The sequence below is a fragment of the Fukomys damarensis genome, unplaced genomic scaffold (genome assembly GCF_012274545.1).
Source record: "Fukomys damarensis isolate Sample0158 unplaced genomic scaffold, DMR_v1.0_HiC HiC_scaffold_37, whole genome shotgun sequence".
NCBI lineage: Eukaryota > Metazoa > Chordata > Mammalia > Rodentia > Bathyergidae > Fukomys > Fukomys damarensis.
The window spans coordinates 43,101,137-43,118,205 of record NW_022900949.1 but is presented as its reverse complement, the minus strand read 5'-3'; the positions used below and the strand labels follow the sequence as shown (position 1 = coordinate 43,118,205).

The 17,069-nt window shown below is 39.1% G+C and overlaps 1 protein-coding gene across 4 annotated transcripts in view; it reads right to left on the bottom strand.

Moving 5' to 3' along the window:
* The window catches only part of Rad54l2 (RAD54 like 2), a 103,178-nt gene extending 87,009 nt beyond the window's left edge, over positions 1–16,169 (bottom strand). For 2 of the 4 annotated variants that reach the window (XM_010625373.1, XM_010625378.1), the window contains exons 1-2: positions 15,972–16,169; positions 13,254–13,408 (exon numbers count right to left, since the gene is read on the bottom strand). The gene's annotated coding sequence lies outside the window, so the exon portion shown is untranslated. The remainder of the gene's footprint in view (positions 1–13,253; positions 13,409–15,971) is intronic. The other 2 variants (XM_010625375.1, XM_010625377.1) reach the window with 2 other exon arrangements.
* Between the last annotated feature and the right edge of the window lie 900 nt (positions 16,170–17,069).

The following is a 17,069-nucleotide window of genomic DNA, read 5'->3' as shown; positions in this document are numbered from 1 at the left end:
CCTCATAGTTAGAAACCAGCCTAAACTCCAGGGAAACTAAAGAGGCAGACTAGCTGGGATTATCCACTACCTGACCATGAAGTTGCAGCTGGCTTGCAGGGATTAATCAATTCAGCACTGGACTCTGCCCATGCTGCCTACCAGTGATAGCAGAGACACATCTTAAATTGGACTTTTTTCTTTCTTTTTCCTTTTCTTCTTTTTTTTCTTTTCTTTTTTCTTCCTTTCTGGCTCTTGCTTTGTTTTTTTCTTGATTGTTTGAAGTTTCTAGTTCTTTGTTGTTATTCTGTTCTGTTCTATTCCTGTAACTCTTTCCACCCATCTTTTTCACCAGTTTCTTAGTTTGTCCTCTAGTTTCTTCTGATCTCTTCCTCTTCTTCTATTTTTTTTTTCTCCCCTAACCCTTTTAAATCTTCTCCCCAAGGGTAAAATCACCATTTTCAGGGCTCATTATTTACTGCATACAATTTTTGGATTCATTCTTGATTTTGTTATATAACCATAAATGCAAATACAGATTTTAAAAAATAGAAAAGTTCAGGAACATGGTGGAAACCATAAACGCCCAAAATAAGAAAGAAATAGAAGCCATGAAACAGATTCAAACAGATAACTAGGAGATTAAAAACACCACTGAAATATGCAGCAGAATGAGCCAATGTGAGGACAGAATATATCAGATATAGAAGACAAGATTGTGATTAACAAGCATGAAAAGAGAGATCTCTTAAAAATAGCAAGGGACCACGAGAAATGAATCCAGCACTTGCTAGTTGATTCAAAGTGCAGTGATTCTCATTTGGATGTGATAGGGCTCCCACAGAGGTCATCTCATAAATACAGGCCAAGAATGCTACTAAAAACCTGTAATGCACATAACCATCTCCTATAATCAAATATTATGTAACAAAATATCAATAGAGTGGAGGGTAAGAAAACCTACTGTAGACATAGACAAGCAGTGGCTAGACCACCAAAAGTCTTGAAAACCTTGAACCAAAGGAGTTTAAATGTAATCTACAGTGTTAAGGATGGCCATGGAAGCTGTTTTGTGTTCTTTTCTCTCACTAGCTGGATAAAGAATGTGTTACCTTTCTTTCACTAAGAAAAGAACAATCAAGTAGGACTGAGGGGATTGCTAGAAACACTCTTGTTACTTGGCAAATGTCTGCTGAAAAAGTAGCTAATAAAGTAAATTGCATCAAAAAAATAATATAAGATTAATCGGAGTCAATGAAAAAGCAGGAGTTAGGGCAAAGGATATTAAAAAAAACCTGTTTACAGATGTAATGGCAGAAAACTTCCCAGACAGGAAAAAAGAATTTGACATACACATAAGTGAGGCATATAGGACTCCAATGAGCCACAATAAAAAAAAAAAAATCTTCCCCAACATGTATAATCAAAACTCCAGAAAATCAACACAAAAACAGAATAATAAAGGCTGTTAGAGAAAAGAAACAAATAATCTCAAAAGGAAAGCCCAGCAGAATCACAGCAGACTTCTCAACACAAACCATCAAGACTAGGAGAGGTGGGAGTGAAGTACTTAAAGGCCTAAAGGAAAACCACCTCCAATTCAGATTGATGTACCCTTCAAAACTATCTTTCAAAATTGATGGAGAAATGAGATACTTCTGTGACAAAGAAAACTTGAAGAAATTCATAACCATCAAAACAGCACTCTAAAGTGTTCTAAAGGATATTCTGAAAGAGACAATAAGGATTGCAACTCCATGAATCCCAACAGAATGAATCCATCAGGCAAGGCAAGAAATTAAACAAAAAAGGAAAGAAGGAAGCCAATCACAGGAAAATAACATGACAGAGATACGACAATATGTATGTCATAACTATCAATGTTAATAGCATCAATTCACCAATCAAAAGAAACATATTGGCAGAATAAATCAAAATCAAGATCCAACAATATGCTGCATATAAGAAACACATTTAATTCAAAAAGAAATTCACAGACTGAAGTCAAAGGATGGAAAACAATATTACATGCAACAGGAACCTGAAAAGAGCAGGAGTAAGCTATTCTACTTGCAGACAAAGTGGATTTAAGCCAACATTGATTAAGAGAGACAAAGAAGGTCATTACATCCTTAAAAGGAACAATCTAAGAGGAAGAAATAACAATAATAAATATATATGCACCAAAGAACAGTGTACCCAAGTATATAAAACAAATACTAATGTATATGAAAAATTGTACAAGCACTAATATAGTTGTAATGGGGACCTCTCACTATCCCACTGTCACAAATGGACAGATCAACTAGACAAAAAAAAAATCAACAATAAAATACTGGAATTGAGCCAAAGTTTTGAGCAAAAGGACTTACTAGATGTCCACAGAGCATTCCATCCCACATCAGAATACACATTCTTCTCAGCTACACACAGGACTTTCTCCAAAACAGACCACATATTAACTAGAAAACATGTTTAAATAAATGCAAAGAAACTGACATTATCCCATACATAATATCAGACCATAATGCAATGAAATTGGGACTCAATGGCCAAAGAAACCACAAAACCTACATGAATACATGGAAATTAAATAACAACCTCTTGAACAACCAGTGAGTCACAGATGAAATTTTAAAAAGAAATCAGTTTCTACAATTAAATGATAATGATAATACAATATACCAGAATTTATGGGACACAATGAAAGCAGTCCTACAAGGTAAATTTATAGCAATAAATTCTCAATCAGAAAAACAGAGGGAGCTTAAAAAAACAACCTAATATTGAACCTCAAGCTTCTACAAAAAGGAAAGCAAGTCAAGCCCAAAGCTTCTATGAGGGAAGAAATTATAAAAATTAGAGCCAAAATTAATGCAATGATGACTTAAAAAAAAATACAAAGAATCAATGAATTGAAGAGTTGGTCTTTGAAAGATTAAATAAATAGATAAACCCTTAGCTAACCTTATTTAAAGAAAGGAAAGACTTAAATCTATGCAATTAGAAATGAAAAACGGGCCAGGCGTTGTGGCACTCACCTGTAATCCCAGCACTCAGGAGGCTGAGGCAGGAGGATCACTGTGAGTTCAAGACCAGCCTGGGCTACATAGTGAGTTCCAGGTCAGTCTCAACTACATAGTGAGACCCTGTCTCAAAAAACAAACAAACGAAAAAGAAATGAAAAACGTAAAATCACAACAGACTCTGCAGAAAGATCATCAATATCTACTTCAAGAACCTATATTCTAATAAGATGGAAAATACAAAAATGGGACAAACCAAAACTGAATCAAGAAGATATAAAACTTCTAAATAAACCAATATCAGCCAATGAAATTGAAGATGTAATTAAAAACCTACCAACAGGGCCAGGGATTTAGCTCAGAGGTTCCGTCACCTGCCTCCCAAGTGCAAGTTCAATCCCCGATACCAAAAAACAAACAAAAAAAAACACCTACCAATAAAGAAAAGCCCAGGCCCTGATGGATTCACTGCCGCATTCTACAAGAAATTTAAAGAAGACCTAATGGCATCACTTCTCAAACTCTTTAATGAAACTTAAAGGGAAGAAATACTCCCAAATTCATTTCTTAGAATAAGCATTACTCTGATACCAAAACCAGAGAAGGATCCAACTAAAAATGAGAAGATAGGAGGCCAATCTCTCTCATGAACATGGATGAAAAAATCTTCAATAAGGTCCTGGGCAAACAGAATGCAGCAAATCATCAAGACTGTACACCATGACTAAGTAGGATTCAGCCTACAGATGCAGGTGTAGTCCAAAATAGGCAAATTAATAAATGTAATACAACATATTAACAGAGCCAAGGACAAAAACCATATGATCAACTCAATAGATGTAGAAAAAGCATTTGACAAAGTCCAATACCCATTCATGATTAAAACCCTACAGAAATTTGGTATAGATGGTCTTTATCTCAATCTGATAAAAGTCATCTATAACAAACTAAGCCATCATATAAATGGACAAAATCTGAAAGCTTTCACTCTAAAATCAGGAACAAGACAAGGATGTCCTACTGTCACCATTCTTATTTAATATCATTCTGAAAACATTAGCCAGAGCAATTAGACAAGAAAAAAAAAAGTAAAAGGAATAAGGATAAGGAAGAAGTTAAATTATCATTATTTGCCTATGACATGATACTCTATATAGAAGACCCTCAAAACTCCACCAAAAACTTCTATATTTAATAACCAAATTAAATAGTATAGCTGGATACAAAGTCAATATTCAAAATTCAATAACATTCCTGTACACAAATAGCAAACTGAAATAGAAATTAGTGAAAATTGACCTTTCATAATAGCATCTAAAAAAATTAAATACTTAGGAATCAATATAACATAGGAAGTAATGGCATCCAAAAAATTTAAATACTTAGGAATCAATATAATAACATAGGAAGTAAAAGACCTCTACAATGAAAACTACAGTACTGTGAAAAAGGAGAGCAAAGAAAAGAATCAACAAAGTGTAGGACCCCAGAAGCCAGTCAGTGTGTCCTCTGTAGCTGACACAGAGGTGTTCAATAATTATCTACTGAATGTGGAACATATAGAAACAAAAATGTTTAATTTTTTAAAATAAAGAGTAAAAGACAAAAATCTCTGAGCCCCCAATTAAGCGCTGTGCATTTTATGTGAGAATAAATGAAATAACCTCACAACACCCTATAAAGTAGGATTATCAACATCCTCACCACATCTCATGATGAGAAAACAAGCTTATGAATTATCTGAAATAAATGTCACGTATCAGAGGTAAGCTTAAAAGCCTAGTCTTGGGCCAGGGATCTAGCTCAATGGCACGGTGTGTGCCTCGCAAGTGCAAGGTCCTGAGTTCAACCTCCAGTACCACAAAACAAAACAAAACCAAGTCTTCTCTGTTTAAGAAATACTGTTAAATTTTATCAGGGCCAAAATAGAATCACAGTTGTATTTCTTTTCTTACTGCTGAGACAAAATACCTTATACCCAAAATTAAAAGGGTAAAGGTTAATTTTAGCTCACAATTTGTTGAGGTTTTAGTCCATAACTGGCTGGCTCCAAGGCAGGGTGGCACATGGCAGAGGGACAACAGTTCATGGCAGATTGAAGGTAGCAAAGCAACAAGGGAGAAGACAAGCCTCTTTCTGTCCCTTATATTGTATCCAGGCTACCAGGATTAGGTGGTGACAAGTCAATCAGTATACTGATTTAGTGATCACACAACCCTGATCCCAAGCATCACGCACTCTAGATTCAGACACTTCTGAAAAAGCCCCATCTAAGACTAATGAGGCTTTGGAGGGGCATCTAGATCCAAACTATAACAATAGTTATGTTTTTAAAATAAAATGTTCTGGACTGGGGATTCAGCTCAGAGGTGCCACTGCCTGTCTCGCAAATGCAAGGTCCTAAATTCAACCCCCAGTACCAAAATAAATAAATAAAAATAGGGCAGGGAATTTAGCTCAGTAGTTCCACCTCCCGCTTCACAAGTGCAAGGACCCAAGTTTGATCCCCAGTACCAAAAATAAATAAATAAATAAATAATAAAGGGCCAGGGATTTAGCTCAGCGGTGCAAAAAAACAAAAACAAAAATAAAAATAAAAGTAAAATGTTCCCATTATTTAAAAACACTCAGTGACAGTGTCTAGGATTTAGCTTTAAAAATGCCAAAAAGTAAGGAGTACAATATAAGAAAATTGAGGAAGTATTGATAATCACTAAAACTGAGTGATGAGTACATGAGTGTGGCAGCTGGCTTTTTATGACTGTGTCCAAATACCTGAGAAAAACAACCTAAAAGATAAGTTTATTTTGTTTCATGGTTTCAGAGGTTCTAGTCCATGATTCTCTAGCACCATGGCAGAAACAGAACAGAATAGCATGGCAGAGGAAAGCTGCTCACTTCATGGCAGCTAGGAAGCAGAAAGGGAAAGAGCCAGAGAGGACAAGGGGCTAGGGACACAAAATACACTTCTAGGTTAGCCCTGAGTTACCCACTTCCTCCAATGAGGCCCCATCTCCTAACAGCACATTCAGCTATGAAGTCATCAGCAGATTAACCCATTAATGGAGTTACTGTACCATAATCTAATCAACCTTCCAAAAGTCTCACCTCTGAACACATGAGCCTCCTGGGGAACATTTTTTATGTAAACTATAACAATAAGAGTTCATTATACTCTACTACTATATATGTATATTAAATTTTCTATAACAAAAAGTCCACCTAGTCAGGCTTGGTAGGTCTTGCCTGTATCCCAGAACTCTGGATCCTGGGCAATTTAGGGGAGATTCTGTGACATAATGAAAATCAGGGCTAGAGATGTAGCTCATTTGTGAGGTCCTAAGTTCAATTCCCAGCGCTTAGGAAAAAAAAAAAGGCTACTCATGTGCAGCTCTTCTCTGAAGAAAAATGGTGGTGAGGGGGAGACTTCATTAGAACAAGGAGAATAAATATTAAGTAAAAAGTCTTTCACCAGGCGTGGTGGCACATGCCTATAATCCCAGCACTCTGGAGGCCGAGACAGGAGAACCACTGTGAACCCAAGCCCAGCCTGGGCATTTAGCCAGTTAGTGAGATTCTGTCTCAAAATTTTAAAAAGGACTAGGGATATAACCCAGTGCAAAGGCCCTGAGTTCAATCTCTAGCACAGAAAAAGAAAGAAAGCGAAAGAGAGAAATTCCACTTGTACAAACATATCTGTGAAGTATACAAAGTACAGAAGATAGTATGCAAAAAAAGTACACAGAAATATATATACAAGGATGCTTGGAACTACAAAGAAATGGAAGTCAAGTGTGGTAGATCAGGACTACAATCCAAATGCTCTGAAGCAGGAGGATCACAAGTTCAAGTCCAGTCTAGGCAACTTAGCAAGACCTGTCTCAAAATAAAAATTTTAAAAGGGTTGGGGATATTGCTCAAAAGCCCTAGTTCAAAAGCCCTAGGTTCAACCCCTAATACCACACACACACACACACACACACACACACACACACACACACACACAAATATGTGTATCTACCACTACTGAACTAGAAACACTGACATACACAATGTAATATGTGAGCATTAAAAGATACCATACATACTTATGACCTAAACAAGGAAAACTGTTTTTTAAAAAAGCTCAAATGAAAAAAAAGAAGAGCAAGTTATAGAAAAGGCAATGTATCATGATCTCATTTCCACAAAAAATTATTTTATCTTACACAAACATCTGTTGACAAGCACAATGGGAAAAAAAATCTGGAGAAATATAGGTCAAATTCTTAATGATGGTTAACATTGAGATGCAGGTTTATGGGTTCCTTTCCCTAATTTAAAAGGTTAGAATTTTACTGTGCTCACACATTACTGAACTTGTGTAACAAATGGAAAAAAACCAAGGACTTCCAAAAGCAAGAGATTGACTGATGAAACGTAGGGTGATATGCCAGGCGTAGTGGTGCACACCTCTAAACCTAGTTCTCAGGAGGCTGAGACAGGAGGATCACCATGAGTTTAAGGCCTGCCTGGGCTACACAGTGAGTCATCCAAGACCAGTCTGGACTACAGTACAGTGAGACCTTGTTTCAAAATACAAGAAAGAGAGGTGGGGCGGCGGGGAGAAGAAGAGGAGGAGGAGGCGGAAGAGGAAGAGAAAAGGAAAGTACAGTGATAGAAAGGATGAGACAATATTAAAGAGCACAAGACCTAAAGAGATGTCATAGGTGATGGGCCTGAGAAAAGGACAAGTTTTGGGAACAAGAAAGCAGATACAATGGGAAATGTGGCACTTTGGAGACAGGATACAAGAACCTTGAAGGTCAGGGAGAGCTTAACTCTAGCGGGACAGTGGGAACTGCCTGTGACCAGGACAACACATTTTCCTGAACTGCACCCACCTCAAAACACAAAGAAAAAAAAAAAACTACTAAGCACAGGTGGAAGCATTGAAAGCCATCAGGAAAGAGAATTCAGGATAGCAACTGGTACAGCAGACAGAGCACAAAATCAAAGAAGAAAGGGTTCTAAGACCTGGGAAAAGTAGCACTGAAGCCATGGACTATGGTCAACTAGCATCCAGGCTACAATGAAACAGGCAAAACATGGGAGATAAAGAGGGAGAGATGAAGGGTGGGCAACAGTGGGACTAGAAGACACAAACAATGAAAATGAGAGTGTAATTTCAAGCCAGAATCCCGCCCAAAGGATTCTTTCCCAAATTTCCACATTTCTTCCAAGTTCTACACAACATCATATTAGGAGGAAGACTTTTACTCATGTCACGGGGTTCAATTGCAAATCCTTCCCCACCTGGCTCTGGGTTTTCCTCTTAATCACTAAGTGATTCATGAGGAGGGTGGGGCTCCCCTAGGCTCCTCCGCGTCTAGCTCTTCTAGGCACTGGGCTGCTGGTAAGCCAGTACACTGCTGCATGTGTGGTATCTCCTTTTGCACATATCCTTTAGTGGTATGAAGTCTGGAGTTAGAAACCCTTCCAATATTCTATGAGGGCATGAAAGGGCAATAAATGTAGAATCAGAAAACTAGTATGATGCTGGGCATCGTGGCACATGCCTGTAATTCCAGTACACAGGAGGCTGAGACTGGAGGATTGCCACAGGTTTGAGGCCAGCCTGAGATACATAGCAATACTATGTCTCAAAAAAATGGAAAAAAAAGCAAACTAGCATGGCAACTCTGGCTTATATCTTACTATCTTTGCACACTTTTGAGCAAGCCACTCTTCAGGTTTGCTTCTTTGTCTATAAAATGGGGACATCTGCCTCACAGGGTTGCTGAAGTAATGTTTTTATAAATAAATGTTTTTATAATGTACTTTTATAAAGTATAGTATCACACAATACAAAGTAAACTTACAGTTATGTCAGTAATTTTTCATTTCTTTAGCAATGCTGCTGTAAAACTTTGAGTGCTAGCATCTTCAGTATGCCTATGCAGTGAAAATTCCATGTTTTTATTGCTTCCAACCTATATTATAATAGCTTCTCAACATCTCAACACTGCTCACAAAACTTCTTTAACAGTTGCTGCTAAATTTAAAGTGCCTTATGCTTTTGCCTCAATTTTCCTTTTATCTCATATCAATTTTTAATCTTTAACCTAACAAAAGCTAGTTTCCTTTTAGGAAATCTATGTTCATTGCTGGCATAAAAGAATAACTGTATTATATTGCCTTCTATAAGCTACCTAACATCATCTTCAGTTTGATTTCTATGTGGTCTGATCAGTCATGAAAATTAGGGTAATTTAGACAGTATTTTCTTAAGTTATTTTACTACTAAGAACTAAGAGAGTGACTGGATGAATTACTATAATTCTATACCTTCTAATAAATAACCCAGAATATCCAGCATCCTGACAGAGAATAATATATCAGTTTCAGTATTAGTACAGCTGAGCAGAGAACTGGTACAAATGTTTTCGTAGTCACTGAATTCAAATTTCTAAATAATGTTTGAACAATTTTATTTCCTGAATATGGTAACAATAAGCTCAGCCAGGTCTCCAAAAAGCCAGAAAAAGTCACAATGTCCTAGTGTTAAATTCATTTCCCAGCTGGGTGTGGTCTCAGATACCTGGAATCCCAAGCATTCTGGGAAACTGAGGCAAGAGGCTCACAAGTTTGAGCCCAGCCTAGATAAATTTTTTTTCCTCATTGAGTTTATTGGTACTTTTTAAGTATACAGTACAGTTACACTTATCACTCAGATCTTGTACCTTTAATGACAGATATTACTTCTCATTTTACCCCATACCCCTGCCTTCCCTTCACGCCTCCCACCCTTCCCTATGTACAGTGACTTTGTTTCCATTTTTTCATTTTCTCATATTTTTTCTTTTCCCTTAGGCAAAAGGAAATAAGGGAAAAGATAAATTATTGATTTAGTGAGACCCTGTCTCAAAAAATAAATAAGGAATAGGGATGTAGCTCAGTGCAAAGGCCCCTAGGTTCAAGCCCCTAAAACCCATCCAACCCAAAAAGTCATTTCCTGGGCTGGGGATTTAGCTCGGTGGTTCTGGCTCCTGCTTCACAAGCATAAGGACCTGAGTTCGATCCCCTGTATCAAAAAAAAAAAAAAAAATCATTTCATTCCCAGGCAGGTGGAGAAACCTGTTACCTAAAGTCACTTTTCATTTCTTCATACATAAGGATAAAGTGCTTAGGGCAATAAATGGCCAATCTAGGGCCGGGGGTTTAACTCAGTGGTACTATCACCTGCCTCACAAGCACAAGATCCCAAGTTTGATCTCTAGCATCCCCCCAAAAAAATAAGCCAATCTAGATAATACCAATGAAGAACTACCACATTCTCTCCCAAAGGAAACTTTTTGTTGCTGTTGTTCAGGCTAACCTTGAACTCAAAATGCAGAACAGACTGGCCTTGAACTCATGGAGATTCTCCTACCTCAAGCCTCTCAAAAGCTAGGATTACAGATGTGCAGTACTACTTCCAGCATCCCAAAAGAAACTTTTGCAAGATAAAAGAGAAAAAGTAACAGCCCCCAGTTTCAAAACCATGTACATATGAAATAAGCAATACATTTTCACAGAAAGACATTGTTGCCTTTAGCATCCTGGGAATACAAAGGCAGAGACACTGTTTCAGCATGGATCAGATGCAGCCAAAAGTCAGAAATCATATGAAATGACTTCCTATCCTTTCATAAGCAGAAGGCATTTATTTTTTTCATTCACAAAGCTTTAGACAAGTAAAATGTAAAAGTAAACAAGACAAGACCCTCAAGTAGGTCATAATCTAGGCAAGGAAACCACAAACATACCAAAATTTAACAGTACAGTGTAATCATATAAAAGATGATCACAACTGGACATGGTGGCATACACCTGTAATCCCAGCATCCAGAAGGCTGAGGCAGGAGGACTTCTAGGAGTTTAAGGCCAGTATTGTTGACTATTCAGTGAGTTCAAAGCCAGCCTGGAATACATAGTGAGACTCTGTATTTAAAAAAAGAGACATAAAAAGAGGAGAAAGAAGCTTGTACAAAATGCAATGTCATACAAAGGAGAGGCATTCATGGAAACAGGGAAGACTTTTACTAAGAGAAGGTAGTCCCTGAACTCGTCATTCTAGTCTTAAAGTCAGATACATACTAGAATGAGAAAGAAAACTAGTACAAGGTACTGGCATGCTAGCACCTTCCAGGAATTCGTTATAACTTAGCCTCTAGTGCCAGAGGATTTATGGCAGAAGAGAAACTGTAAGATACAGGAGGGACCAATTCATAAAGGTCCTTGTGAGATATTGAAGCAGAAACATGGCAAGGCTAGAGTGGTATTTTGAGGCCAAAGGAATATTATTTACTCTTAATGGGAATTAAAGACCACAACAAATGGAGCAGGGGAAATGACTAGGGGAAAATGCTAAGAGATTTAGGGGCCAGTTACTTCAAATCACTTTTGGTTTCTACTTAATTGTTTAAAATATTAATGGGAATTATTTTTTTCTCTCACAAGGAAAAAATAAAACCAAACAATTCTATAACAAAACCTGCGAACCTTCTGTTTATCAAAAATATGTCTGTGGGTTTGATCCCCAGCAATGAGAAAGAAAGAAAGAAAGAGAGAGAGAAAGAAAATCAATCTGAACAGAGTGCTAGATTCTATCAAAGTAGCCCCAATTAGAGAAAGACAACAAATTTCTCCAGCATTTGGAGATTTACAGCCTTCCAGGCCAAAACACCAAAGCCAGTCCTCTAATGTCACTGAAAAAAATAAAACAAACAAACAAACAAAAAAAACCAAAAACCTAGAGAAATATCCTGATCAGAGGCAGAGATCATAATACTGCCTGCCACAATCTATCATGGGTTTGTCCACTGTTACCAAATAAGAATATACCTGTCATTTCCTGGCTTCTCCACAGAAATTGCCAGGAAAAAATCCACCAGAACCAAGAATGACCTTGGACTTAATAGCGTGGACTCTTGCTAACTAGTACTAGCTAAAGACTACCTCAACAATTCCTTTACGAGTCCCAGGAGATGCACATTATATAGCCATCTTCCTCATCAGACAAGGTAACAGCCTCCTTCATACACAGAACCTAGCTACATTCCTATTACGAATTTTTTACAACAGTGGCCCCTGCATAATACACAGTACCTTCTACTAACAACCAGCACTGACCAATCACAAAGCACTAGGCCCCCTTCTTCAATCCTCACTTAAATCTACAAAGAAGGCCAGGCATGGTGCTACATGACTGTAATCCCTGCAGCTCGGGAGACTGCAGCAAGAGGATTCCAAGTTCAAACTCAGCCTGAGCAACTTAGCCAGACCCTGTTTCAAAATAAAAAACAAAAGGACTGAAGATGTACCTTAACACAAAGACACTAAATTCAATCCCCAGTATCATTTAAAAAAAAAAAAAAAAGTCCTATTAGTGCCATTTTACAGATGAAAAACAAAACCACAGCTCAGAGAGGTTAAGCACTTACCCAGGCTCAAAATGTGAAGGAGAAACAAAGACGGAATGATTTTAAACTTCAAGGACCATGTTCTTCCCATTATATCAGATAATTCTCAGAATTTTTCAAAAGAACTAAAATCTCTAAGCCTTCTCTTCAAGAATTTCCAAGTTGATCCATTTGACTAAGAAGTAGCCAAAACATTTAAGCACAATGGTATCTCAGTTCATGAAAGTGATTCTTTCCACAATTTTGGTCACAAAGCAAGATGGACAAGAACCAAATCAAATTCAATGGTTGCTGTCAATGTTGACCTTATAGGGAAATTTGATTTGATTATCCAGTTCTGTCTTCAACCAGATTCATGGAAAGAAATTGGTCCATGAATTGAAGCATAGCTCTTTCCTCAATGAAGGCAATTCTCTCCATAATTCTGGTTGCAATCAATTTGTAAGCAGAGTACATATATGTGAACCAAGGTACCACTGTAATCATGTTGTTTTCAAAGAAACATATGAATCAGCTTTTAGTTTCTTTGACCAAGTGAATGCAGCATTCCAAATAAAAAATGAGAGCTATTTCAAAGAATTTACTTACGATCTAAGTGCCTTGATTTTAAAGGTCTTCATTTACTTTGGATCATGATATAGATAGATAGATGATAGATAGATATAAAAGAAAAGTATAAAGAATAATTTCATTTTACTAGATTAGAATGATGGCTAACAGCTAAAGGAAAAAACATTCAGGTTAACAATATATTTTATGCAGTGAAAATTAAGAGGCAAGCAACTTCAAACAGACCCCGGCTTACCTCAGTCTTATTCCTGATGTTCCACAGGAGAGCACGCCAAGCAGTGAGCAGATACTCCCAGCCTACATACAGTGAACCAGATATAAGGTGTAAGTAATGCCTTCATGCTCCCAAAACCACAGTGGAAAGGAGAATATCATGGCTTCCTGAGGAACCTGAACAGATGTACGGTACTTGTAAATCACTGATCATTAAGGCACACACCAAAACAAACTGATTTACCCTGTGGTTTTTCTACAGAAGTACTTAAATTTAACAGGTATACTTAAATAAAATAATGCAAAAACAATCCCATACCCATGTAAACATATAGCTATAGCTAAGTTTTTGTTTCCTTACAGTACTGGGAATTGAACCCAGGGCCTTTGCACTAGGTTTATATCCTTAGCCATTTTTTATTTTAAGACAGGGTCTCCCTAAATCACTAAGTTACCCAGACTGGACTGGGATTTGTAATCCTCCTGCCTCAGCCTCCCAAAGAGCTGGGATTATAGGCATGCACCACTATCCCCTATTTATAACTGTTTTTTTGCATGGAAATTTGAAGTTATCAATTGCCGTTATACAAAGTCAATACAAAATACTCTATTCAAGAGTTTGCTGACTAAAAGCTTGATACACCTTCATAACTTCTTTCAGTCACAGATGTGTAGCCACCTCCAAACAGGAACTACAACAATCAAAATGTCAGAAGAAACTGGGCACGGTGGCACACACTTATAATCCCAACACGAAAGTTGAAGCAGGAGAATCACGAGTTTGAGTCCAGCTTGGACTAAATAGCAAGTTCAAGGCCTGCCTGCACTACAGAGCAAGACTCATTTTTAAAAAAATCAAAAATACTAGCACCAATGTACAGGCGCCTAACATAGTGCCTAGCATAATGTGTAACAGGTATGAGTTTACGAAAGATGACTTAAGATAGAAAAATCTTAAAAAGATAAAGAAAGCTTTTGAAGGGAAATAATTTTTTAAAGCTTAAGAATAAATCCCTAGAATAATTAGAACTATCAGTACAGGTACAAATAGACTTACCTCACATCTCGCATGAAAACTTATACCATATACTAATTAGGCAGTACTTCCTAAATAGACTCTAAGTAAATTCAGAAGGTGAAATGATTCTGAGGCTGTTTGTCTTCATGTAGGTCTCTTTTTCAAATATCTACAGACAACACAGCAAATTTTGCCTGAATAATTGAGTCAGAGTTCTGGCCCACAGCTGCAGGCCAGAGGTGGAGATTGCACACTGCCTTTCAATGATACAGATTGTCACAGGGCAACAGTGTACAGACCAAATTCACTGAAGGCAGTAACACTTCTAGTGAAGTTGTTTTATGACAGTCAGCAGGGTGCTGAAATGACAGTTGTTAAGATTTAGCAAATTCAATGCTAATCATCTCATGGCACAAGAAAAAACAAAGTTTCATATATTTAAAGATACAAAGTGCTTTTAACAACATAGTAAACTATTAGGAGTTTCACATCCCTCTCTAGAGTCACATACACTGAACAATGGCATACAAATCAGTAAAAATAGGCTTTTATATTAGACGCATCATGATATCTACTTGTCTATCATCACAAATAATAGCCACAATATTAAAAAGTATGGGTCACAACTTTAAAACAAAGTAAGAAAGATTCAAAACAGATGAAAGCTTTGGATCCAAATAACCCAAAGAAATCTCTATTTAAAATACTGTCATTTAACAGCCGTCACTCTAAGAATAGGAAGGAAAGATTCACACTGTCCTCTACTGAGGAACAAAATCATCAAGCCCCTCAATTCCCCTTGCAATCTTATTCACCTCAACGTCCAGTCACTAATGTATGTAGTCAGCCACATCTGCTAGCAAAAGACAGAAATTCTAACCGATCTGAGTCACCCACTCCCCTACAGTAAGAGGTCATTCTCTATCAGGAAGACCACTCTGCAAAATTTCCTTGTTCATCTCCCAGGCTACCACCACCATGACCCACATAAAGCTGACTCTCCAGTCTTAGCAGCCTACCAACCCTCCCCTGCAATCCTCAAATCACAATTTCCACCAATCTCACCCTAATCCAAAGCAGCGAACACTATTCACTGATCTCCACTCACTCCTGGGACAAGTTTCCTGCCTTAGAACCACTCTTCGCCTGGGTGCACTTGGGCTGAGGAAGATTTAGCTCTTTGCTCACTCTCTGGTGCCTAGCTGAGCTCCTTCCTTCACTGGTTACCTCGGAGAAGTTAAACTCTCCGTGTTAACCAGCCTGACCCCAGTTTGCCAAACTTCCAGACCTTAGGGAGTGGATAAGGAGGAGACACGTCTCTGTATGCCTTAGAGTCGAAGCACACAGAGGCCCCTAAAATTCCAAACACAATCTTCTCTCATACACCCCGCCATGGTTAGCCTTCTGGGCGCTAGTATCAGGAGTCAAGAGTACACAATCACCAAGTCTCAGTGCCTCTGTAACTCCCTTTCCGGACTACAAATTTCCCCAAATATCAAGCCACCACCGGGGGCCCGAAACGAAGCCAAGACGCTCCTCCAAGCCTCTGGCTACTGGAGTTTCCCAGGTCTAAACCAGTGCCCTCACGGTCCAGGCCGCCAGGAAAGCCTCGCTGCCCCAGGCCGCTGCACGCCAGAGGCCCGGGCTGCGTCCCCACTCTGCCCCCATTGTTGCGGGTCCCAGCGGCCCGAGAGGGAGCAGGAGGCAGGCACCGGCTCTCACCTCCAGTGCCGCGGATCCGGGCCCAGCCAGATCCTGCAGGGTCAAGGGACCTAGCGTTTCTCCGCGCCCGCTTGGACAGAGTCTGCGACGGCGGGGGCGGGGGCAGAAGCTGGGGCGGGAAGTAGCCAGCCAGGCCCGGTCGCCGCGGGCTGGCTCTGGCCGAGCGTCGGTCTTCTCCAGCGGCGGCGCTCGCAGCCTCCGCTCGCGGTCCGCACTAGAAAGCGTCCCCTTCCCGGTCCGCACGCTCGGTCACCCTGACGGGAACACGCGCTACCGACAGGAATGTTCCGCTGTGAACGCACTAAAGGAGGATCTTCCCTGGTACGGGCTGTACTGGGAATCTTCCCTGGATAGAGGCGTTTATCTGCTACCGACGACCTTTTAGGAGTGCATGCTGTACGGAAATCCCACTGGGAATCTGCCTCAGAATAGTTCCGGGGGAGATCCAACGGAAAGGGCGCACGACCTCTAGCAAGTGAGCCAAACAACACTGATCACCTTACTGCCTCAATTCCTCCTTCCTCAGGTGGAGATAACCTCAAACTCTTCCAACAGAAATTGTTCTCGGCCCTCTAGAGCGCTGAAATTGATACAACCCGTGTTATTCTCTTCCTTTTCTTCTTCCCTCTCATCTGCCATGCAGTTTCCTGCTGAAGCTATCTTCAGAACTACCTGGCAAAGAACCAGAGATCATCATTTGAGGGTTCCTTCAGATACAAATCATGAATCCTCACAATGCAGCTCTGCTAGCAGTTCTAAGCTTTTGCCACTAATGACCCTCAGTCCTCTGGGCCCTGATGTTTCCCAACAACCACCACTGATCTCTGGAGCTCTTCAGGACTAGTAACTCCTATTGTTGTAGGGTTGTAGGGTTTTTGTTGGTTTTTCGGGGGAGGGGAGTTGTTTTGTTTTGTTTGCGAATACTCTTTCCCACTGTCCAGGGAGAATCCTGAGTGAATTTACAGGACTTCTGGAACCCATACTACCGGACAAATCACAAACACTAGAACTAGGATTTGAACAGTACCTATACTGCAACAGTACACAAAAGAGAACTTACCTACACCAACCCTTGGAGGCTTAGAGTTGTTTATATAG